This window comes from Myotis davidii, unplaced genomic scaffold, assembly GCF_000327345.1.
Source record: "Myotis davidii unplaced genomic scaffold, ASM32734v1 scaffold116, whole genome shotgun sequence".
Taxonomy (NCBI): Eukaryota; Metazoa; Chordata; class Mammalia; order Chiroptera; family Vespertilionidae; genus Myotis; species Myotis davidii.
In genome coordinates this window covers 2,543,779-2,544,777 of record NW_006290632.1, presented here as the reverse complement: position 1 = coordinate 2,544,777, position 999 = coordinate 2,543,779, and the positions used below count along the sequence as shown (strand labels likewise).

Genomic DNA, 999 nt, shown 5'->3' with positions numbered 1-999 from the left:
GTCTAGCAGTAAGGATGGACCGGGTCCCGGCAGCCTCCCTGCTCCCAGCTTTGTTGTTCTCCAATCCAGGCACCATTCTGAGCCAGAGAAAGCTTTAAAAAATGCAAAAATTGCGGGACCCTAGAGCTGGGGAGCACAGGCCTCTCCAGTAGTCTGCGTGCCCGGGATTCTGTGGGTCTGAAGCGAGCTTGCTCGTTACATCCCTGGTGCTTCTCTGCCTGCTGAAGATGCCACCACTTAGGCCTCTGCTGCAGAAATCGCCGTAGACTTTTAGGAGCCAGAGAGTCGGGATGACCTTGGTGACTGATTTGTACATTCTGGGCAGATCTGCATGCAGGAGTTGGACGCAGACATGGGTTGTAGAAGGTTTCATTTTCCCCAGCTTTGCAGCTACTCTTTGGCACCATTCGCTTCTCAGAACGGGCTTCCCCAGCCTCGACTGAAAGCTGAGGGGTGAAAACTCAGAAAAGCAGTTACTTTTTCCGGGTGAGGCTCCCAGAGGATCAAGAATAGCGAGCGCCCTGATTCCACTTGCAGCTGGGTAGAGTTGGTTCCTTTGGATAGAGATTGGTCTCTTTGTCAACCCCTCACAATTGTGACCTGTTAACGTTCCTGTATTACCAAAATGAGTGACCGCCATCTAGAACAAGGGATTAGTAAAAAATTTTTCGTGAAATTGAACAAGTCTCCAAGTGAGACCCACTCTTTTTAAAAAGAAGCTTATGGGAATGAAGTCATGTTGAGGGCCAGAGTTTTCGACTGGCACAAACAGTTTAAAGAAGGGTGGCGGGAAGATGTTTGAGATGATGCCCGAAGTGGCTGTCCAGTTACCCACCGGACAGATGACAATATCCAGAAGGTCAAGGACTTGGTTTGTTCAAACAGGCAGTTAACAGTGAGGATGATGGCTGAAAAGTTAACTTTATTTTATTTATTTATTTATTTATTTTTCATTTTAAGGACTTTTATTACAGTATCTTAATATATACAGGAAACTTC

At 46.6% G+C, this 999-nt stretch overlaps 2 pseudogenes; one reads left to right on the top strand and one right to left on the bottom strand.

Annotated features, from left to right (window-relative positions):
• Window positions 1–625: 625 nt before the first annotated feature.
• Window positions 626–999, top strand: part of LOC107183068 — a 78,774-nt pseudogene continuing 78,400 nt past the window's right edge.
• LOC102766256 overlaps window positions 969–999 on the bottom strand; it is a 956-nt pseudogene continuing 925 nt past the window's right edge.